Here is a 24,923-nt window from a genome sequence, read left to right as displayed (position 1 = left end):
AAACAGCTATCGGGGACCTTAGGTTCTTATGCCAGCCATCTATCGTCTACTGTCAGAAATCTGGGAGTAGTGCTGGACAGTTCCCTCAAATTAGATAAGCAAGTCTTTTTCTGTCTTTTTCAGCGTCTGCGCTGTCTGTTCCCACGCCAGCTCGGCCTGTTGTTTTAGAAGGTTTTTCACCTGTTTCACTACCAGAGCTGGGAAAAATAGTTAGTGCAACAAAATTATCCTCTTGCTCTCTTGATTTTTTACCTGCATCATTATTTAAAAATGTCTTTTACTCTACTGGTCCCTGTATTCTTACTATAATTAATACCTCCTTGGCCTCGGGCATAGTCCCTGCCTATTTTAAAACTGCTGTTATACATCCCTTGTTAAAAAAGCCTATGCTGGACCCATCTCTCACTAGCAATTATAGACCGATCTCAAAAATTCCGTTAATTGCTAAGATTCTAGAGAAGATCGTGGCTAAGCAGCTTACAGCAGTTTTAGATAAATATAGTATTTTCGACAAATTTCAATCTGGCTTTCGTAAAGTTCATTCCACTGAAACAGCCCTTCTTAGAGTTTCTAATGACATTTTGTTACAAAGCGATGCAGGTAAATGTTCTGTTCTCTTAATGTTGGATCTTACGTCGGCCTTTGATACTGTTGACCACTATATTTTACTTAACAGGCTGAAACACTGGGTTGGTGTCTCTGGGACTGCATTGAAATGGTTCTCCTCGTATCTCTCTGAACGATATTCTTCTGTGGCAGTTTCTAAGTATAGATCATCTTCTGCGTCCCTGTCTTTTGGTGTGCCACAAGGCTCTGTGCTAGGGCCATTACTGTTTTTAGTTTATTTACTCCCTCTTCAGCACATTTTGAGCCCTTTTGAGGATATTTGTTACCATTGTTATGCGGACGATATCCAACTCTATATATCTTTTAAACCGGAAGAGGCTTCTAAGCTGCGGCTTTTAAATGTGTGCTTGGAAACCATTAAAGGCTGGATGGCTGAAAACTTCCTCCAACTAAATGAAAGTAAAACCGAAGTCCTCTTATGTGCCCCAGATAGACATATACCCAGTATAATAAATGCTCTTGGTCCTCTTTCAACGTTTGTAAAACCATCTGTCAGGAACTTAGGGATTATCCTTGATCCTGCTCTTACGTTAGATAGTCATGTTAAATCTCTTGTTCGGTCTTGCTTTTATCATTTAAGAAATATTTCTAAATTGAGCTCTATTATATCCTATACCGAACTGGAGATTGTTATTCATGCTTTTATCTCTTCACGACTGGACTATTGCAATTCCCTGTTTACTTGTTTAAATAAAGGTTCTTTGGAGCGTCTGCAGATCGTTCAGAATGCTGCAGCAAGACTTTTGACGAAAGCTTCTAAATTTTCACATATAACACCGTTGCTCATGCAGTTACATTGGCTTCCTGTTGAATTTAGAGTCCAGTTTAAGATTTTGGTTTTAACTTTCAAGGCTCTTCAACAACAAGCACCACCATATATCATTGAACTTTTACAGCCCTATGCCCCTAGTAGGTCTCTGAGGTCGAGTAGTCAGGGCCTACTTGTCATTCAGTATACGAGACTGAAAACTAGGGGTGATAGAGCTTTTGCTACTGTGGCCGCCAGACTGTGGAATTCCCTTCCTCAGGACTTACGATCCGCTGATTCATTGATTACTTTTAAAAAACAGCTAAAAACACATCTTTTTAAAACTGCCTTTTGCTAACTTTGTTTGTATTTTGTCTTTTTAATCTGTTATATCTTGTAAAGCACTTTGTGATCTCTATCTAGAAATGTGCTATATAAATAAAATTTTACTTACTTACTTGCAAGTGGCTGCAGTGGTAAAAACCAGCTTCTACCAACTACGCCAAATTTCGAAGGCAATGCCTTACCTACGACACAAGGACCTTGAAAGGCTCATTCATGCTTTCATAACCTCTAGACTGGACTATTGTAATTCTCTTTACTTAGGCCTCCAACTCTCCCTCATCCAACGCCTACAATTAGTCCAGAATGCCGCAGCACGCCGTTTAAGCGGCACTAGAAGACAGGATCATATCACTCCTATTCTAGCTAACCTCCATTGGCTTCCTGTCAAGTACCGTATTGTTTTTAAAATTCTTCTATACACTTTTAAAATCTTAAATAACTTGGCACCCAGTTATTTGATTGACCTTCTTAATTTATATATCCCTACAAGGGCACTCAGATCCTCTAATCAGGGGCTCCTAATGCAACCAATGTCTCGACTAAAGACGAAGGGGGATCGTGCCTTTGCTTTTGCTGCACCAAAACTGTGGAACAGCCTGCCGGTTGATGTCCGTGCGTCGGAAACTATTCAATCTTTCAAATCACGGTTAAAAACCCATTTGTTTAAGCTCGCCTTTCAAACTACTTAGCTTAATTTCTTCCCGGTTCATGCTTGTTGCAATAGTACCATCCTATAACTGTATTTTTGTTGTTGATTGTTTTCTTTTGCTGTAAACCTGCAAGTATGGCTCGTCTGTGAAGCACTTTGTTGTACCTGTGACTTTTAAATGTACTATAGAAATAAAATTGAAATTGAAATTGAAATGAACTGTTTAAAATACGCCCCTACTTCTATCAGCTGACCGACCCACCTGACCTCTCCTCAGTGCCCACTCTGACTGAAATTTCTTTTACATGTATATTGATTACATGTTCTAACAATACTTTGTATCACTTAGTTATATATGAAGGAGAGCATCAGATGTGTGTTTTATGCTTTATTGCACACAGTTAAGCATTGTAGAATAGTTTAGATGTGGACTGGTACACAGTATTGGGAAGGTTACTTTTAAAAAAGTATTCAGATTACAGAATACATGCCCTACAATGTAGTTTGTAAAGTATTCCGTTAAGTTACTCAATGAGAGTAACGTATTCTGAATCACATCCTGTAAATTCTTGTTGGATTTTCTCTACCAATTGGCTGTTAAGCCCAAATCTCCCTGAACAGACAATATGTTTACTGTAGAGGAGCAAAGACTTATGTTAACATAAGATAAGATGTTAGCTTGGTGGCAAGTAGCCTTCAGTAATAGTAATAAATCACACAGCAATAGTACATCGAAGATACTGAAGTGTCACATAACCCAGGCAGGCAGTAGTGATGGGTCGGTTGCGAACGAAACGGCTCTTGGAGCCGGATCTTTGACGTGAACGACGCGAGCCGTGGGTTGTTTTTTCTTTCTCTCACCCTCTCTCTCTCTTGTACTTTTTTTCTGCTTCACGCGAGCCTTGTGCTTTGTGCTGGGCAGAGGGGGGAGGGGCGGTAGTTGCACTCAGTAGCACAGGAACAGAGCGGGAGGGAGAGAGAGAGCCGGGGACAACAATGTCACATTAGAAAGGTATAGTAATCATCCACAACTATTTTCAGTTGCAGATGATAAAGGATTCAGAAAGTTTATTCATGCAGGTCCATATGACAGAGAATATGCATCTTCTTTTTGTTGTTTTCATATTATAATTTATATTTAATTGTGTTGTGGTTTGCAGCGTTTTGTGTTGTTTCACTTTAAATTTGTTTAAAAGGAAAAAGCTGAAAATTTAAATAGTTAAAAGTTGAAATGTGAATAGTTGGTTTTCGTATTATATGATTTATTTATTACATTTTATGTGGAGTGAATGAATAAAAGTATATTTACAGACAAAGCACATACAAACTCAACAAAACACAACAGAAGTGCTCCAGGATGCTAGGGGGCAGTGTTGAGCTTTTGTTATCTTGTGGCTACACAAGCCAGCAAGTACCAACGACCGGATTTGGTGTGTGGTAATAACAGCTACATGAACTTTTTTAAATTATTTGAATATATATGAGTGCTTGTGTATAAATACACAAACAATACACATATGCTTTCATGGTTTCAGTTGTGTAATTTAAGTGATCTAGTAGCTCTGTTTTGGAAGTTCAGTTAACTATAGGAGTGTGTTTTGGAGTTTGTACGTGCTTTGTCTCTTGGGGCCACCGTATGTATTTATATTAATTGTGTACTTACAGAAGATTTACATTCCTGCTCTTGCTCTTGACGAAGGCGGTCGCACTTTTCTCCTCCTCCTCCTCCTCTCCCTTATCTTCCCTGCTTAGCCTCTTATGTCCTTGTCTAGTCTCGTGTTTTTTATTACTTTTCCCTGGAACACTCTCTCACAGTCTGTTCTCTAAAACCTAAAAGAGGAATTATGGATTTGATCAACTGGTCCCTAAATGCAATTGACACCCCCTTCTCAACGAGAAGTCTGGGCTCGGGTGAGCCTGAGTGCTGAAGATATCTACCTATTCGGAACCATGATAACAGGGTTCTTGCTGATCGGAGCTGGCTTGGCCCTGACTTATCAAAGAATTAAGAAAGTGAAACCAGCTGTTCAAACCCCCACAAGGCTGCCCGCTGGGATTGGAACGATGGGAGAGGCATGAGTTTCTCAAAATGGGCTCATAGAGTCAGCACGGATAAGATCTTGGAGAGGCTACGGCTGCTGTGAATACTCAGAATAAGATCTCTGACTGCAGACTGGATACATCTCGGAAGGGCTCGCTCGGAATAACATCTCTGGGCGCAAATTGGATGACATCTCGGGGAGGCACACTGCCGTGAGTTCTCAGAATCGGCTCCTTGAGCACAAGAAATGACAACATCAAAGAACGCAAGTATGGCGAAGCTCGCGGCTCTTCAACGGGAGATTGAGAGACCAGTGTTGGACTGTAGAACTGCTTTGAAATTCATATGAGCTGTTCGCACTAAAGTAAAAAATACCATCACTTCATGCGGAGACCCCTTTGGCGCCAGCTGCGGTCTCAAGGTTGGAGCTGAACAACAACACCCTGATAACGTCTGTTCCCCCCATTCCCTACAAGGCCACCTGGGTTGGCTGGAAGACTGTTTACTTAACCTGGCAGGGTGAAGGACACTGTCTCAGCTGAACTCTGGACACACACACACACATACATATACACTGATATGCACACACTCATCCCCCCTCCCTTTCCAAATGCCTTCGACGCTTATTCCCTTCCGATGCTGACAGGGATCAAGGAGACCAGCGCACGCAGGCCCGGATGTACTGTCTAAGTCGGCGGTCTCTCACCCTTTACCCGCCCCTGTTGCTTGTCATGTGTTTCTTTGGTGTATTAAGAGTTTTTTCATGTGCAGAGGTGTTTTTTTCTTCTCAGTCTGGGGGGAGTTATTTTTTCTCCTTATCTTTCCTCATGTGGTGCATTTTCCATTGTTATACCTCTGACCCGTCTTCCCCATGTGATGTTTTGTGTAATGTATGTATGGTCGGAGGGTAAGATGGCGCCGCCATTGCGTGCAATAGGTCAGCAGCCTTATGAAATTTCCCCTGTAGGACTTATAAAGGTATATCAAATCAAATATATAAACATATATAAATAAAACCACTTTTTTTACATTAGTAATTCCTTTTGTGCATAATTTTATATTATTGTTAATAATAAATTAATTAAAGCAACAAAACAACCTGAAGAGCCGGTTCGGAGCCGAAAGAGCCGGTTCTCTAAAAAGAGCCGGAAATCCCATCACTAGTAGGTACCACAACTAGAACACGGTAGTTGCAGCAGGCTAACGTTAGTTATTTAAAAAAAAGAACTGACTTCCAGAGTTTGAATTGCACAGTCAGATTTCATCCCTTTCTTCTTTAAATGTGAAGTGGTGTCGGAATTTCCAGCCAGCAGTGAATTCCTGCCCGTGCACTGCTGGCTGAACACGAATGCCATGCCAGACAAGTTTTCCAGCGCCTCCTAGAAAACCGGTTATTTTTAAAGGGGGAGAAATGTGAATTCCATGTCAAAACATTGTCATTCTTTGGCTACATCATTGAATAGGGAAATCTCAGCTGACCCAGTCAAGGTTCAAGCTGTAGTCAACTGGCATGTTCCTCCAGATCATAAGAAGCTTCAGCATTTCCTAGGCTTTGCAAATGTCTACCACCGTTTCATCTGGGATTTTAGTAGAATTGCTTTGCCTCTAACCCCTCTCACCTCCCCCAAGGTTCTGTCTGCCCAGAATGCATTCACTCACCTCAAGGAACACTTTGCTTCAACACCTATCTTTTTGCAAATGGACTAGGTCTCCAGTTCATCGTGGAGGTGGAAGCCTGCGATTTGGGGTTGGGGACCATGCTCTCCCAACAAAAGGATGGTAAGCTCCATCCCTGTGCCTATTTCTTTCGTTGTCTCACCCCTGCAGAACAGAACTATGATGTGGGAAACCACGAACACCTCTGCATCAAGCCCGCACTGGAGGAGTGGAGACACTGGCTCGAGGGCAAGGTTCTGCCATTCATTGTCTGGACAAATCATAAGAACCTGGCATATTTCCAATCTGCCAAACGGCATAACGCCCGACATGCCAGGTGGCCCTGTTGTTCACCCGATTCCCTTTTTCAATCACCTACAGGCCCAGATCTTGCAACATAAATCCAGATGCACTCTCTCAACAATTTGGGACCATGGCTTACAACTCACCTATCCTACCTTAGAACGTAGAAACTCTTTCTCAACAGGTGATCCAGGAAAAAAAAAAGGTGATGAAGCAGATTTTCATTGTCTTTTCTCTCGATCTCTTTTCTCCTTTTTCTTTCCCTCTCCTTCTGTTAACTTTCTTCTGAACTTTTCTTCTTGTTTTTCTTTCTCGTCCCTGAGTCCAGTCTGGCCTGATTACAATAACTTAGAATAAAAATAACTAATAAAGATCAAATAAACTATGACAATCAAGTGGACCAGTATAGCAAAAGGCCCACTTGGGAAAGTAAATCTGTTGGGCATTTTTCTTGGCCTTCAGGCAGTAATTCTGATTGCTACAGTGCCAGACAGGACACAACCCCCCCCCCCCCCCCAAAAAAAAAAACGTAGAAACTTAGAACTTTTATTGTCATTGTACAGTTGCTTGCACAGCGAAATTGGGAAGCAAGACAACAAAAGTAAAGAAAAACAATATAAAAACACTATACACGATGTTTTAGTTACAGGAAGCACTATGGGGGTGTGTACAAGGGCATCGTAATAAAATATAATCAATAATAAATAAGGGTGGAAGGGCTATGGTCGTTAAAAATAGAGATGGAAATTCCACATTTGCTGAAATATTGCACAGGGAATCACAGCAACAGAATGATTGTATGGGAGAGGTCTGCTCACACTCTTAATTTGCATTAATAGTTCTGACAGTCCACGAGAAGAAGCTGTTAGTCTGTTGGTTTTGGGCCTGATAGATCTGAACTTTTTTCAGAGGGCAGGATGTTGAAGAGGTGGTGGTTGAGATGGAGGTGGTCTTTAATAATCACCCTGGCTCTGGAGAGACATCTAGAGCTGGCAATGGAGTCCAGGGAGGAGGTTGGACAGCCGATCACCTTCTCTGCAGTTCTGATGACTCTCTGGAGTCTCTTCTTATCGGCTGTTGTGCAACCAGCGTACCACACGGAGATGGCGGGCACCAGCACACTCTCGATTGTGGCTCGATCGAAGGACACTAGTAGGTCAATCTGCAGCCTGTTCCACCTCAGAATCCTCAGGAAATGGAGGCTCTGCTGGGCTTTCTTCACTAAGGCTGACGTGTTTGTTGACCAAGATAGATCCTCAGATATGTGGGTGCCACGGAACTTAAAGCAGGACACCCTCCCCACGTAGTCACCTTTTATGGAGAGGGGGTCAGTTTTTGTCTTACAGAAGTGCATGACCACTTCCTTGGTTTTCCTAGTGTTTAGGGTGAGGTTATTGTGGTCACACCATTCTGTCAGACGCTGGACCTCATCTCTGTAGGCGGTGTCGTCATCATTGGTGATGAGCCCCATCAGAGTGCTGTCATCTGCAAACCCTGTCTCTCCTTTGTGCCCACCTTCCAGGCCCTCTCTGCCCGCCTGGCCACCCAACCTTCTCTATCATTCAGATTATGGATGTGAGGTGCCGGGGATGGGGGCTTCGATATCTGGTAGACTTGGAGGGCTAGGGGTCCTGGGTTCCCTGGGCCACTGTGTTGGCCACGTTGGACATGTTGCGGGAGTTCCGTCGGGATGGGGTGGGATGATGTCATGAGGAGTGATCGTGAGCTACCCCGTTTCCCTGGATTTCCTGGAGCCCCGTCCCCTTGCACTTTTTGTATATATCACTTGTTGTAAAAAAAACAAAAACCTTTGTTTCTCTAAAATATTTGAAGTCTATCAGTCTTGACATTCATATTCTTGTGTAGAATGCTGTTCTTTTTTTCTCTAGTGTTACTGAGGCCTTACAGGAGAGCCAACAACACTAAACACTTTTTCGTAATACACTGTCACCTACTTGTAAATCTGTTCAATTTAGAAAATGTTTATTACATTTAATTTGTTTAAAAGGTTTTTTCTCCCCACTGTCACCACGCACATACAGCTAACCGATGGCTGAATGGTTAGAGTCTCTAATGCTGCAGAATCTTGACTTTACAATATAAAGCGCCTTGAGATTTTTGTGGCCAATCCAGTAATTGAGATTGTCTTTGAACCCTCAACAAAGCTGTTACTCGTGTCACTTGAGCTGTCATCTACATGCAGCAGTGCTGAATTGCTGGTTACAATCCTTCACATTTGATATTGAACTCTCATTAGGTGTGCTATGAGATTCCCCTTTTTATTTGTATTCACTGCTTTTGATAACTGTAACTTATCATGGAAAGAATGGTGAATGGACTGGTTCTTATATAGCGCTTTTCTACTCTGTCTGAGCACTAAAAGCGCTTCATACAACTAATTCATTCATCCAGTCACACCCATTCACACAAGCACTTCTTCTAAGCTCTTAAGTGCTCTATACATATTCCCACTCCGATGGATGCAGCAGAGAGTCAGATGGGGTTAGTATCTTGCCCGACCTTCTGGTTAGTGGCTGACTTGCTCTACCACCTGAGCTACAGCCACCTCACCCCAAGAAAGACAATTACTTCACAATTCACTGACAGGCTTGTTTTGAATCTCCAGACCGTATCTACATCTAAAGACTTCTTTTTCCGTCTGCAGTGATAAAGCCCTGTTGAGCTGACAGAGTTTCTTTGTTTCAGCAAAGAAACTTTATGGATTTCAGATTCAAGCAGGATTACAAAAGTGCAAGAACATGTAAACAAATCAAATCAGATCTATTACGTAAAAACACAGAGATAAGAAGAGAGCCATAATCATATATAATTCTTCCAAATTAATTATAAAAAGCAAGTCATCATGTAGACTGTTTCACTTAATCCTTCATTAAAGACAATGTCAGCTAGAATATAGCTTAATTTTCACAGAATAACACTCTCATATAGTGCTGTCATTGAAGGCAAAAGGACACGTTCAATGTTTTTTTTTTCTAATAATAACATCATTATTGTGGAGGAAACAAATAATGGAGAAATTCAGCTACTTGTGCACAGGGTTTTTGTAAAATAAAGACACTTAACCATAAACAAAGGTAAGGGGTCCTGATCTGACTTTAAAGACAGCAAGCTGTTGTTTATAGAAAGCCGATTTATTTTTAGTAATCATCAACATTTGCATATACTGCAAAAAAAACCCCAAGAAAAATCAAAAAAACAAGATAAAGCTCTAAAACTGTATCATGTCAGCTAAGCGCCAAACTGCTAAGGGACAAAATTAACAACTAGAGCAGGTATGTTTCTCTGGAGTCTATTGAAATCAAACAAGACCTACAAGCAGGGCAAAACTAAGTGTCCCCAAGAAAAGAAGAAAAAGAAACTAAACATCATGTTCTTACAGCCTCTGGCGGTTAGTGTCATAACCTTTGGATAGTGCAGGAACTCTGCACTTTGGCTTTCAGAGGCCAGTTTAAGCAATAATTCAGGCTGGAAATTAGAGTCCACCTTAGGCCACTGTTAATTTTGTAGGACTATGCATTCATTAAAACTGATGCAATATCAGATTTTCAGGACATGAGCAGTAGCATTTTAATGCTTTATTCTATCTTTTATTGGTTTGGTTTTGTAGTATGGTTGTATGCATGATTCTATATATTTAGCATGCTTTTATTTTTAATTTTTTTATAGTTCCTACACCCTGATCAAAGCAGTTCTCCACACCTGCTCACACTGCATAAAAGATGTGAGGTGAGGGCACTCGCGAGAGCAGTCACGGAGCATGTGCAGAAGTGACACAGGCATGAAGCTTCAGCAGAGCAACACGATAGAGAAGCCAGACAGTTGCCAAAGAGGCTGGCACTTGAACTGGAGTTGTATGTAGTAAGAAGGCCTTTCTTGGTGAAACACACCCAGTGCAAAGAGGGATTTCTGTGATGGCTGGTGCTAGAGCATCGATCTCAAGACTGTTGCACTTAACCCTCCTCTCGTGTTAGGGTCGGCACCGACCCATTTTAAATTTCAAATGCATAAAAAAATCACATACATTTGTTTATTGTATCAAGGCGTTTTGACTTTGTCAGGAACCTCTATTTCTACAAAATAAAACAAAAAAAATATTTTCACTAAATTATAAAATGCCCTAGTTGAAATTATGACCTTTGTGTTGTTAGGGTCGGTTTCGACCCAGGTATAATATTATGAGTGTAAAGCAATAATTAAAGCCAAAACTGAAATCATAAGTGCACTGTCAGCTAAAACACTTACAGCAAGCGCCTCTCCTAATCATATGAGCTTTAGGGGATTCTTATTTTGCATGTTTTTTGCAGTATACCTGCACAAAAACAAAACAAAATAAACACGGGCATGTGAGGTGAATTCACTATTTGAGTGGCCATTTGACTTCCAGAGTGCACATTTACAATTTGCAGCATACAAAAAATGAGAAGAAGATTCACAGTGAGCTAAGTTCAGGATCATATTTTTGGTGAAAATGAAGGAGAGGACACAGAGCAGCATAGCGATTCAGATGGGCAGGTTTCTAAGGAGGAAGACAATGTGGACTATCATCCAGAACACACAGACACATCTGATCAGAGGTGGAGGTCGTTGGTGCTGAAGCTACTCCGGCTGAAAGATTCAAGTCCAAAAATGGTAAGATTTTTTGGAGCTCAGTACCTCATGATGTACATGGCAGGGCAGCTGCTGCAAATGTCATCAAAATGACCCCTGGAATCACAAGGTTTGCTCTGACCACAGTCAGTGACACTAAGAGATGTTTTGAGATATTTATGCCATTGTCACTAGAAAGAATCATCATTACTATGATAAACCTTGAAGGAAAAAAAAGTCCATGGCGACATGATGAGGAATACCTGGATGCTTTCATTGGTGTTCTTCTTGCTGGAGTGTACAGATGCTGCAATGATGCCACTGATAGTCTATGGGATGCATCGACAGGCATAAACATTTTCTGGGCAACGATGTCACTTCACACATTTGATATCATTTTGATTCAAGAGTCCTCAGATTTGACAACAGAGAGACCAGACCGAGGTCTGACAAGCTTACTTCCATCAGGGATGTCTGGGAGAGATGGGTGCAGCTTCTTCCACTGATGTTCATCCCAGGGCCAGTGACCGTGGATGAACGTCTTGTCCACTTTTTGAGGAAAATGCCCCTTCCGGCAATATATACCCAGTAAGCAAGGGAAAAACGGCAGAAAAATCTGGGAAGCCTGTGATGCAAAAACCAACTATGCCTGGAATGTACAGATTATCACAGTCAAAGCTGTGAGTGGCATCCCTGAGAAGAAACAATGAAAATGTGTGGTCCTCCATATGACCACTGGACTGCAGGATCACAATATCAGCTGTGATATTTTATTTTATTTTATTTTTTACCAGATATGACCTCGGACAAGAACTTCACAAAGGAAACTGAGGTGAAGCTGTATCATTGGGAAGTGATAAAAAGCCCACAATTACCCACGGCTATAACCAAAACAAAGGAGGAGAGGACTTTTTCTTTTTTTCAGTTTATATTAAAGGTCTACTGCTGAAAAAAACAAACTTTTTTGTCTTTTCTTGATGTAAATGTATATGGGTCGAAATTGACCCGTAACACCATAGATGTCATTTTAGTTATTAATCTTAAAATAAAAAAAATCAATAAAACAGATTTATTTAAGAGATGTGTCCTTTACCCCTCAGTAATACTCAGGTAACACAGAAACCTTTTATTTATTAATATGATTCTCTTGAGGTTAATTTTACAATTTTTTTTAATTGAAACCGAGGGGTATTGTCACGGGTTGCTCTGAGGATCCACTCGCAGGACTCCGGAGTGTGTTGTAACAGAGACAGTTTATTCACAAAAATCTTCACCAAGTGTATTTACAGGCAGTGCGAGGACAGTGCTATATACAAGATGTGCGAGGATGGGTTCCAGGGCTCCAGGGAAAACAAGGGGATCACACACACGCTCACGCCAACCTCTCTCCGCTAGTGATCAGCCACCTCTTACACGCTCCACACGGGGAAACACGGGGACGGGTCCGGGGAATCTAGAACAGAGAGACAAATGTTACTTTCTGAGGCGGAAGTGTGGGAAACTAGGGCTCAACGTGTACTGACAAGAGTCTTCACAACAATCCAGCGTTGAACAGCTGATCTCCTCCTTCTGATATACCAGCTGGTCTGATGAGGCCCAGGTGTGCATGATCCGGGAGGGCGTGGGCCGAGGGCGTGAACCCGCCATGAGTTCCGCCCCGGCAAAACAAGGGAGGGGGAGAGAGATTGCTGATCAGTGCCTTGCCGACCCCGCAGGTCGTGACAGTACCCCCCCGCCAACGGGAGCCTCCTGGCGACCCCCAGGCTTCCCAGGGTGAGCCTCATGGAACCGCCGAACCATGGCCCGGTCCAGCAGAGCCGCCCCCGGGACCCAGGAACGCTCCTCAATGCCATAGCCCTCCCAGTCCACAAGATACTGCAGGCCACGGCCCCGGCGCCTGACGTCCATAATCCGAGACACGGAGAAGGCCGGACGGCCAGCGACGACCCGGGCGGGCGGAGGAGGTCCGGAAGGAGGGCACAGAGGACTGGAAAAGTGAGGTTTGATCTGCGAGACATGAAACACGTTGTGGATACGCATGGTCCTGGGGAGCTTGAGACGCACAGAAACGGGGTTAACAATGGAGTCCACTTCGAACGGGCCAATGAAGGAGGGGGAGAGCTTTTGCGACTCCGTCCTGAGAGGCACATACCGGGTCGAGAGCCAAACCTTCTGTCCAGGTGAGTAGGCCGGGGCCAGGGACCTGCGGCGATCCGCCTGCCGTTTGTTCCGGTCCGCCGTGCGAAGAAGGGCAGCTCTAGTGGCCCGCCACGCGTGCCGACACCGCCGCAGGTGCTGCTGAACAGAGGGCACAAAGTGCTCACCTTCGATGGCAGGGAACAGGGGAGGTTGGTACCCCAGGGAGGCCTCAAACGGGGAGACGCCTGTGGCCGACGAGGTAAGGCTATTGTGAGCATACTCCACCCACGTCAGTTGCTCACTCCAGGTGGTCTGATTAGTGGACGTCAAGCAACGGAGAGCCGTTTTGAGTTCTTGGTTGGCCCGTTCCGCTTGACCGTTGGTCTGTGGATGAAAACCTGACGAGAGACTAACCTGGGCCCCCAAGGAGGCGCAGAACTCCCTCCAAACACGTGACGTGAACTGTGGGCCTCGGTCCGAGACCACTTCAGCAGGGATCCCGTGGAGGCGAAACACATGAGTTGACAGAAGCCGGGCGGTCTCCAGGGCAGTGGGGAGCTTGGGGAGAGCGACAAAGTGGGCAGCTTTAGAGAAACGGTCGACAACGGTGAGGATGACTGTGTTACCTGATGACGGCGGAAGACCAGTGACAAAGTCAACCGCAATGTGGGACCAGGGGCGGCTTGGCGTAGGCAAGGGATGAAGTAGGCCGGCAGCAGGCTGGTTGACCGGCTTATTCTGGGCACAGGTTGGACAGGCAGCGATGAAGTCTTGGACGTCCTTGGCCAGTGTAGGCCACCAGGCGAACCGCTTGATGAAGGTGACGGTGCGATGAACGCCCGGATGACAGGTGAGTTTTCCGCCGTGGGCCCATTGTAGCACTTGTGAGCGAACCAACGTGGGAACAAAGAGCAATCCCGGGGGACCAGTACCTGGATCCGGTTCCGCCCGCTGGGCCTCCCGTATGGCGGACTCGATCTCCCATGACAGGGCTCCGATAACGCACGTGGGAGGGAGAATGGGAGCCTCACGGGTGGGGTCCTCTGAGGTGGTGAATTGGCGGGAAAGGGCATCGGGTTTCATGTTCCGGGAGCCGGGCCTGTAGGTGATGGTGAAGCAGAATCTGGTAAAGAACAGAGCCCACCTGGCTTGTCAAGCATTTAGTCGTTTAGCCGACCAGATGTATTCGAGGTTCCTGTGGTCAGTCCATACCACAAAGGGTTCTGTTGCGCCCTCTAGCCAGTTGCGCCCAGGAGCAAAGTGAAGGAGGAGATGAAAGCAGCACAGCGGGAGGTGAAACGCTGCCTGAGGGAAGCAAAGGACACCTACAGGAGGAAGGTGGAGCAGAAGTTGGAGAGGAACAATATGAGGGAGGTCTGGAATGGTATGAAAACCATCACAGGCCACAACACCAAGAAAAGCACAGTGGGGGGGACTGTGGAGAAGGCAAACGAACTCAACAACTTCTTCAACAGGTTTGACCAGCCCACAACCCCCCCACCCTCACCCTCACCTTCACTACAGAGTCCAATCCCCACTCTCCTACCTCCCTCGCTTCCCCCCCTTCCTGACACCATGACACCCCCCTCCTCCAATCCCTCTCTCAGCAGCAAGACATCTCCCCCCCTCCCCTCCTCCCAAACATCTCCCAGTGTCACAGTGGATCAGGTCAGGAGACAACTGAGGAAGCTTCGCCCCAGAAAGGCAGCAGGCCCAGACAAGGTGTGTCCTAGGATGCTTAAGGCGTGTGCTGCTGAACTTGGGGAGCCGCTACAACGAGTCTTCAACCTCAGTCTGCGACTGGGGAGAGTGCCCGCCCTATGGAAGACATCCTGCATCGTCCCGGTCCCCAAAAAGAACCGGCCCAATGAGCTGAATGACTTCCGACCGGTGGCACTGACGTCACATCTTATGAAGACCCTAGAGCGGCTCTTCCTCAACCTCCTCCGACCACAGGTACAACATGCCCAGGACCCACTACAGTTTGCATACAAGGCGGGTGTCGGAGTGGAGGATGCCATCCTGTACCTCCTACACAGAGCCCACTCACACCTGGATGGGGGAAAAGGCACGGTCAGGATCCTGTTTCTTGACTTTTCCAGTGCCTTTAATACCATCCGGCCCTGTATGCTTCAGGAAAAACTGAACAGGATGGAGGTGGACCCCTGCCTGGTGGCTTGGATCTCCGACTACCTCACCGACAGACCACAGTACGTCAGGCTGAAGGACATCACGTCTGACACTGTGGTCAGCAGCACAGGAGCACCACAGGGAACTGTGCTGTCCCCTCTTCTCTTCACCCTGCACACCTCTGACTTCTGCTACAACTCTGAATTATGCCACATTCAGAAGTTTGCAGACGACACGGCCATCATGGGGTGTATCTGGGATGATCAGGAAGAGGAGTACAGAAGTCTGGTGAGGAACTTTGTCGCATGGAGTCACACAAACCACCTGCAACTCAACACCTCAAAGACTAAGGAACTGGTTGTGGACTTCGGGAGGTCTAGAGCAGGTCCACTGCCGGTTCAGATAGAGGGGGAGGAGGTGGAGGTGGTCAACAAGTACAAGTACCTCGGGCTGTGGGTGGACAATAAACTGGACTGGTCATGCAACACAGAGCACCTGTATAAAAAAGCCCAAAGCCGACTGTACTTCCTCAGGAGGCTGAGGTCTTTTAACATCTGCAGGAAGCTCCTGAGGATGTTTTACCAGTCGGTGGTTGCTGGAGTACTTTTCTATGCTGTGGTGTGCTGGGGGAGCAGCACAGCAAAGAAGGACTCATCCAGGCTGGAGAAACTGATCAGGAGGGCTGGCTCTGTGGTCGGCATGAAGCTGGACACTCTGGTGACAGTGGCAGAGAAAAGGACATTAAAGAAACTGATGGACATTATGGACAATGCTGGGCATCCTCTGCACACGGCCATTAACAACCAGAAGAGTCTGTTCAGTGACAGGTTGCTTCTCCCCAAGACAAGAACTAACAGACTTAAAAACTCCTTTGTCCCACACGCCATCAGACTGTTTAACTCCTCTCTGGAGGGGAGAGGGAGGGGAAACAGGAGGACAAAGGAGGGGGGGAACAACTAAGCTGTAGTGCCTCTTCACCTCACTGTACAATACCTTGTGCAATACTTTTTGTAAATAGTCAACGGTGCAATAGACTCAATACTTGAAATGTGCAATTCACTTGTATTTTTATTTTTTATTCCTATTTATTCTATTTATCCCCTTCGTATATTTTATTTATATTGTCTCTGTATTTATATATATGTGTGTGTGTGTGTGTGTGTGTGTGTGTGTGTGTGTGTGTGTGTGTGAATATATATATATATATATATATATATATATATATATATATATATATATAATATTCTGTAACTCTGTAACTTCTGTCGGTGCTGTGCTTTTTTGGAAATCGAATTTCCCAGAGGAACCCACCCGAGGGATTAATAAAGTTCTATCTAATCTAATCTAATCTAATCTAGCCAGTGGCGCCACTCCTCCAGGGCGAGTTTGATTGCCAACAGCTCCCTGTCCCCAATGTCGTAATTCTGCTCTGCAGGAGAGAGACGACGAGAGAAGTAAGCACAAGGGTGGAGCTTACCGTCTAGTTGCTGGGAGAGAACTGCTCCGACCCCTACATCCGAGGCGTCCACCTCCACGATGAACTGCCGCTTGAGATCCGGTTGCCGGAGGATGGGCGCCCACGCGAAACGTTTCTTTAGCCGGGAAAAAGCCTCCTGTAGGAGTTCGAAGGCGGAGGATAAAAGCGGCAGAGGGTATTTATTCTTAACAGTAATGGTATTGAGACCCCGGAAATCAATACATGGCCGAAGGCTTTTATCCTTCTTAGTGACGAAAAAGAACCCGGCAGCCACAGGGGATGAAGAGTGGCGAATCAGTCCATCAGCCAAGGATTCATTAATATACTTCTCCATGCATTCACGTTCAGGTTGAGAGAGACTGTATAAGCGACTAGTGGGAAGGGGTGCACCTGGGAGCAAATCAATACTGCAGTCGTACGGGCGATGAGGGGGAAGAGAGCGGGCGCGGTCCTTACAAAACACTTGCTTGAGATCATGATACTCTGACGGGATGGCTGAAAGGTCAGGGGGCTCGTGTGGTAGTGGTTTAGCTGCTTTAACGGGAGTAGCTGCTGTCAAACAGGTCATGTGACACTCCTCCCCCCACCCCAGAACCCTCTCCTCCCTCCAGTCGAGCACGGGTTATGCTGGCGTAACCATGAAAATCCCAGCACCAGGGGCGTGAGAGGGGCTTCAAAGACATAAAACTGCAGCAGTTCAGTGTGATTCCCAGACAGCGTTAGGGACACGGGTTCTGTAACATGAGTTATATCGGGAAGACGTTGACCGTTTAAAGCGGTGACCTGCAACAAGTGGGGTAATGCCCGTGTGGAAATCTTAAGTTTGAGAGCCAGGGAAGCATCTATGAAGCTCTGCTCTGCCCCAGAGTCAATCAGCGCCTGAAGAGAGTGAGAGGCAGAGTGGACAGTCACTTTAGCGGCTAGCATGAAGCGTGAAGGAGAATGTGAAAAGGAGACCTCGCCCACCCGTATCCTCCTTTCTACCGGCGGGCGGGGTCTTTTGGCCGAGCAGGACAGACCTTGGCGAGATGGCCAATCTGTGTGCCCTCTCCTCCGGGGAGAGTTGGGAGCGTCCGATCTGCATGGGTTGCTCCTGCTCGTCGCCGCGGTCCACTTCCCGATCGCTACTTCCGCTTCCACCGGAAGCTGACTCCACTCGCCCCGCAGGCCTCTGGGAACTGTAGTTGCTGGCGCGGTGACGCGCCCTCAAATGTTCATCAACCTTAACACATAAGGCGATCACCTCCGATAGAGTCTTGGGCAGCTCCCTCATTAACAGTTCGCCCTTAAGGACATCACAAACATTGTTCAATAAGGTACTTATCAGCGCAGGCTGCCCCCATCCAGTCTCCTCAGCCAGTGTCCAGAACTCCACAGAGAAGTCCGCCATACTCCGTCTTCCTTGTTTTAAGTTCAGCAAACGGTGGCCCGCTGCCTCAGCTCCGGTGCCCCTTTCGGACACACTTTTGAACTTTGAGAGAAAATCAGCATAGGTAATCTCCGGGCTAGTCCGTAACACTGCTTGGGCCCAGTTCAAGGCTTGACCGCGGAGTAACTGAACGAAAAAGGCTATCTTAGCTCCATCACTTTCATACATTCGCTGCAGCTGCCTAAACTGCAACGTAATCTGCGTTAGGAAACCAGCACACTTGTGGAACTCACCAGCAAATGGCTCCGGTGACGGTAGAGCTCGTTCCAGGGGTTCCACGGAAGCGGGGGCTGGTGGCGTGGAGTGTTCCGGGGCTGGCGGCTGTGCGGGAGCAGACGGGGGGGCATAGCGGGACCTGGCAGCGGAACGTGCTGAGCGAGAGCCTGAGTGAGTGCGATCAGCTGTTGGTTAATGTGTTGTAGCATCTGCTCGTGTCGCTCCAACACGGCTTCTGGAGGAGGGGTGGGTTGTAGAGCTGAGTCCGCTGGATCCATAGTATGGCTGGATTGTTACTGTCACGGGTTGCTCTGAGGATCCACTCGCAGGACTTCGGAGTGTGTTGTAACAGAGACAGTTTATTCACAAAAATCTTCACCAAGTGTATTTACAGGCAGTGCGAGGACAGTGCTATATACAAGATGTGCGAGGACGGGTTCCAGGGCTCCAGGGAAAACAAGGGGATCACACATACGCTCACGCCAACCTCTCTCCGCTAGTGACCAGCCACCTCTTACACGTTCCACACGGGGAAACACGGGGACGGGTCCGGGGAATCTAGAACAGAGAGACAAATGTTACTTTCTGAGGCGGAAGTGTGGGGAAACTAGGGCTCGACGTGTACTGACAGGAGTCTTCACAACAATCCAGCGTTGAACAGCTGATCTCCTCCTTCTGATATACCAGCTGGTCTGATGAGGCCCAGGTGTGCATGACCCGGGAGGGCGTGGGCTGAGGGCGTGAACCCGCCATGAGTTCCGCCCCGGCAAAACAGGGGAGGGGGAGAGAGATTGCTGATCAGTGCCTTGCCGACCCCGCAGGTCGTGACAGGTATAGTGACAAAAAAAGACCCAGAGGCCCACACCAAAAGTATTAAAACCAACATTTTCATGGATAAGGAAGCCTAACAAGGTAACCAAGAGATGAGAAACAAATTGGATGATAACTTATTGTTTTTAGTATATTTTATAGCTGATTTAATTCACGGGTCAAAACCGACCCGCTAACATAAGAGATGATAACAGAAAGCTAACATGAGAGGAAGGTTAATATAAAATATGAGTGGGACTGACATATATTGGTTTTTGTTTAGAAATTAACTTCATCCCACTACCTGCACATCGTTGGATTGTGGGAGGAAGTCAGATTACCTGGACAGAGTCCAGGAAATGCAGACTCCAAAGCAGATGATGGCCACACACTTGCTTTTGCAAACACCCTGCTGCCCTTCCATCAGGCAATTTCTATAACATGTTGCCTGACTTGCCAAAAAAGAGCCTGCATGCATAGATACTGTGAGAGATGCCCACCCTATTCCCAAAATCCAAGAAATCAAAGAATCCAAGAGCTGCTTTCTACTCTAAACGTGAACAGGGGGTATTGGCAGTGAACATGGTTCCTGAGGTATATGAAATTACTACATTTGTCTGCATTCTGGCTCTTTTCCAGTTCAATTTTATGCTTTTTGGACGAAAAACACACCCGCAACTTTCCAGAAAGAATTCTGTAGGAACTGGAGGGCGGCATCTGCTTTGCCTCATTATTTTCTCCAGCTGCTGGAAACAACAACTTGATTGATGTTCAAGCTGCGCTGGACGAGTTCAGAGAGCCTGGCCAAACTGTGAATATGAAGAAGAGCAAACTGCTCAGGACATCTCTTAAATTCTTGGCCCATGTGGTATCAGCAATGGGAGATACAGACACCAGTGTGAGTTGTCTTGGAGCAGGCTTGGTCCAAAAGACAGACCATGGCGATGAGGAACTCATCTTTTTCTAACCAGTGCTGAGGTCCATTTGGGAAGAATTCTTCAGCAACTAAACTGGAATGGTAATCTCCCATGGATACTCAAAACCAACATGCACAACCCCAGACAGAATCATTTACACTCACTGCAAAATACAGGAAAGGCAAATAGAATTTTCTTTCAGACGATCGTTCCCAGAAGACCAAGCCTCATGGCAGTATGTCTTATCGTCATGTCTGCATCATTTATACCCTCAAACAAACTTCCCATTATTATTTAGGCAGTGTGCACAGCATGGCAATGCAGAATGTCCGACCACATATCAAAAAGTCATAGAAACAGAGAACTATAACACCACTTGCATCTTATCAAGCTGACTGCTTCTGGGTGCAGCATTTGGAAATTTTCCACAACGATCCTCTTTCTGGACATATCAGAAGCTTTTACACATGTTCCTGAACATCATGTCATGTGTGTCAGATATATAATCTGTTTGGATAGTGGAGGAAGTACTCCGAGAACCCGCAAACTTCACACAGAAATCCCCCAGATAACCAGGAGGTTTGAACATTCTTTGGGTGTTAATCTTGCAAATAAACAAAAAGAAAACAGTGAGATACATGGGTCAAAGTTAACAAAAGAAAGACATCTAATGCAAGACCAGTCAAACCAAAAAAAAGCATGAGCAGGCAAACAAGCAAGTGAAGCGCCATGAGTCAGAGGCAGTCTCTTTTTTGCACTTTACTGTCTGAGTAAGAAAAAGACTTCACTCTTGTTTGTAGGGCAACAAGGGAGCTTAGTCTCAAATCTGAACCAGTGTTAAAAGTTTTACTGTGTTCCTTCTTCATAAACCTGGAGGAACAATATCAAACTGCATCTGACATTTCATGCTTCTGCTGAAAAGAAGTGTTGGATGTGGAGTCCCACAGGAAAGTGCAGGCTTTAAGTCACACTTTATACAATTTGCCTCAAACCTTTGTAAAAGAATTAAAAGGAACTGAGTCAAGAGAGTCCTGTGTAGTGTGATTTGTAGGTAATATCTGCTGTAGTAAAATCAAAGTTACAGGCATAATAGACCTTGGGGAGCCACTGCTCCCAAATCAATCTGTAACACTTTGATAATACTAGACGAAGACAAACTATGTTGAGGGATTTGGCCTTGCATCCTTCACTGTAAAGAGACATGAAACACAAATGAAAGGGCTTCATGTAAAGACACTGTATACTTTAGCACAGCCATATAACAATTGAATGTAACACTGTCTCACAGTGTGAGACTTTTTAAACTACAATTTTTCACCAGACCTTCATGGAGTGTAAACGCAATGTGTAATTTATGTATTTAGTGGCATGCATTTATCCACACATACAGACATAAAGAATGTGAATAGTGTTTAAAAAACTGACGAGGATAACAGACCATGAAGCTGGAAACAACCCCCATGGGCTGGATGTCAGACAGCAATTCTGGAGCACGTTGGATGAAGTGGCAGAGAGTGTGGTGATTGGTGAAGACTTTAATAAACATGTAAGTGAAGGGAACACAGGTGAGGAGCTGCTGAATAGGTATGCTGTGAAGGAAAAATGCAGAAGGATGTGGATTTACAAAAAGGATGGTGACCATGTACTTCAAGACGAAGGAAGAACAAAGGATCAAGTATAAGAGAGGAAGAAGGTGCGAACTACATCATATACAGAAGGTACAATCTGAAACAAACAGGAAACTGCAGGTGGTGTCAGGGAAACATGTAGCGAGGCAGCATCAGATGGTCATCTGTAGGATCACTTTAGAGACAATAAGTGAAAGCTGAAGAAGGAAGACTTCTCCACAGAGTTCAGGAAGGAATTGAGCCTACGCGTGGTAAGAAAGAGGGCGAGAAGGATGGATGAAGAAAAGTCAGTTAATCAGGAGGTGCAGAGGAGGAAGTGAGGTCAGCTATGAAGGGAATGAAGAGTAAAGGCAGCTGATCTAGATGAAATACATGAACAGTGGACTTTTTGACAAGACCGTTTCACATACTTTTGGAGAGGCACTAGTGCTGATTTTCATGAACAAGCGTGATGTGCAGAGCTGATGATGTGTCGTTGTGGATCTTGAGAAAGCTAATGATTGACTGCCAAAGGATGAATTGTGTAATTTACATATCATTTGGATCCCAAGAAGCTACTAGCTGCCCATCTTAACTGAACAATTTTGTAATGGATGTTTTGAGTTCTCACCTTTGAGAACTCCTATTTCTTTTTACTACTTGAAACTGATCACGGTTAAGTTCCCTCTTAACTAGCTTATAGGGCTTTTGAGTCACGCTGCAGTGCATTGTGGGATCGCGGCGCCATGTCAGTAGGCCAGAAAGCAAAACAAGCGCACAGTGTTGGAGTGTTGGATTCGGGACTGCCAGAACCATGCTCAAAATCAGCGCAAAAGACAAAGGGCTGTATCGCGACCGATTGTGCCCAGACGCCAAGAGACGGTACTTTGAAAAAATTGCGTGCATCTTTGTTACGGGCGCCAACCACTGTGACCTCGTTCTGTGGACACAGAGAGACCTTGCTGTTATTCGCGTCTTCCCTGCTGTGGATTTCTGGAAACCGCGCTTAAAGCAAGCACAAGACTTCTTTCGTAAAGCGTGCCTTCCTGAACTTGTTGGGAAATACTTCTGGAAACAACGTGCTGCTCTAAATAGCCTGTAATGTTTCATGTTGTGGTTAAAGATTGATGACAGCTGTGTGGTGCGATGTAAATAGTTTGCATTTCATTTTTATGTGATTGCTGTGTACATGTGAATAGATCTATAATAAAGAAAAACAAACAAATACACTATTCTTTTTTGTTTTATTAAAACAACTTCACACAAAGTACAACTATTTACAATGTACTGTACATCCAGCTTTAAGAATACTCAACAGGAGCAAGTGTCATTTGGCCCTGGTTTGACAACCACACTGGGGTACATATTAACAAAACAAGAAGTGTTGTCTTCAGCCTCACATGATAAGAGTAATCGGATTGGCATTGTAGTGTGTAACATTTTGAACTTGTTGCGCTAACTACCTATTACTCGCTCAACATGAATTCTCAGGTGGGCAGTTGCTCTCGTTTGTTCAACTTCCCTTGCATCAAGTTGACAGTAGCCTTTTGTGAAAGCTGGAATCTTGACCTGTGCACACATCATTCCTGCAGCATCTCTGATGTCAAAGCCTCTGTCAGCCAACACTACGTCCCCTGGTAACAGCTTTTGAAGAATGCCACATCTCTCTGTGATGTGTTTATCTGATGCACGCCCCCCCATCCCCTGGAAATGAAAGAAATAGCTCCATGGGGTGTAATCCCGATGAGGTATTTATGGTGTGTGTACCCTTGTAATGAGAGTATGTTTGTGCACGTGCCTTTAAATTAGATGGTCTTTCTGTTCGAATCTCAAAACAGTCAACAATGATGGCTACTCGTTTTCCAAAGTTTCAGTAAACTGTGGAGGCATTGTGGCCTGCAGACAGTGCCTCTCAGGCCAGTGCACCAGTGCTCCTAAGCGGGCATACAAAACATCAATGGTATCGGTGAAGACAGAAGACAGTGTTTTGTGGGACACATCGAATAGATGACAAAGATGCTGGACTGGAAGATCAAGTCTCAGACACATCAGTGTGAGTAAGAGCATTTGGAAACCTGTCAGTGTCTTCGATATTGGCAGGAAATCTTTGACAGTGTTGAAGAGGGACATTAAGACAGCATAACAATGTAGTCCAGTGTAATATCTTACTTTTTCAGTATCATCCTTTAAGAAACTTTCATTCAGCTCTGTCTTTTGCAACTGTGCTCGAAGCAGTCTGTTCTCCTCCAGCAGCCGGTTTATTTCTGCTCTGCCCTGTTCATTGCACACACAATCCTTCGTCTGCCCTTCAGCTTCCATGACGCTGTCACTCCCATCACCACTGTCCACATTTGCAGCTGGTACGTCAACCTCCACTTCTCCAACACAACTGCTGTCCACTGCCTCCATGTCATGGTTATTTTGTTGTTGTTCTTCTGTCAGACCTTCATTGATCATCAAGCCTGTAAGATAAAAATAGTGCATAGACATAAGGTTAATGTACACCAATATTCCAATGACAGGTGTGTGATTCATCTTTAAGTTATGTGCGGATTAGTGTACCATAAGAGCAATTTAGTATGTTTTTAGAGGGGGGGGGGGGGGGTGTTTACCTGCAATGGGTGCTCTTTTTCGCTTCCGTTGTGTACGCCTTGCGACACAGGTCTGACACAGGTTTGTCGTCGTGCCCCATGTGCAGTGTTGGTGCCCAGTCTGGATTTGTTCCATTTCATATGCTGGTTTGCCTGCAATAATGCCAAATCAAAAGCTACTTAGTCGACATGACGTGGTTGTGCAGCATCACACATTAGCATGTTTTATCTCATTATCTATGACCGCAGCGCATTGAAAAAAAAACACTAAAAGCCTTTTAATAGTGATATAAATTAATTTAGAACTCACCGGAGAGAAAATGCCGCGAGCAAACCAACAAAAAGCTGGCGATTGCACAGAACTCGATATCCGCTCGTCTCACCGCTGCAATCCATGCCTGGCGTCTTTGTTTGGTGATATCGGATACATGGGATCCCTCACGTTGCCGCCAGGATGGAAAACGATGAAAAAATAGCCCATTATCCACTTTCTTGCCTTCACGATCGTGAGATCTAACGTTGCAACCGACTACACAACATAGCTGAAGCTGTATCCTTTGTCTGGCATACTGTCATGGCGGCGGGGGGCGTGGCCCGCCTCCTGTGACATCACGCTCCAAAGCCCTATTA

At 45.3% G+C, this 24,923-nt stretch overlaps 1 pseudogene; it reads right to left on the bottom strand.

Annotated features, from left to right (window-relative positions):
* Positions 1-23,013: 23,013 nt before the first annotated feature.
* LOC146556090 (uncharacterized) lies at positions 23,014-24,021 on the bottom strand (annotated as a pseudogene).
* Positions 24,022-24,923: the final 902 nt, after the last annotated feature.

The sequence above is a fragment of the Mchenga conophoros genome, linkage group LG16 (genome assembly GCF_057382185.1).
Source record: "Mchenga conophoros isolate Kocher_MC1m ecotype Shallow Benthic linkage group LG16, M_conophoros_male_GT1.1, whole genome shotgun sequence".
NCBI lineage: Eukaryota > Metazoa > Chordata > Actinopteri > Cichliformes > Cichlidae > Mchenga > Mchenga conophoros.
Note: the sequence above shows the minus strand (reverse complement) of the source record. Positions and strands in the feature narration are given on the sequence as shown.